This window comes from Phaethon lepturus, unplaced genomic scaffold (assembly GCF_000687285.1).
Source record: "Phaethon lepturus isolate BGI_N335 unplaced genomic scaffold, ASM68728v1 scaffold40488, whole genome shotgun sequence".
Taxonomy (NCBI): Eukaryota; Metazoa; Chordata; class Aves; order Phaethontiformes; family Phaethontidae; genus Phaethon; species Phaethon lepturus.
In genome coordinates this window covers 1-209 of record NW_010560538.1, presented here as the reverse complement: position 1 = coordinate 209, position 209 = coordinate 1, and positions in this window count along the sequence as shown.

The window sequence follows — 209 nt, the reverse complement described above, 5'->3', positions numbered from 1 at the left end:
CGGGGGACGGGAGGGGGAGGGGCGCGGGGCGGGCCGGCGAGTTTGAGGGCGCGGCGAGGCGGGCAACGGCCGCCCGGGTCTTTCGGTTTCTGCTTGCGCACGGGTCGGGCAGGCTGCGCGGGAGAGCAGCGATGAGGCTGGCAGGTTGGCTGGGGCGGCTCCTGTTCTTTGTCTCCCTCCTGGGTAAGTCGTGAGGAGGGTCGGCGGGG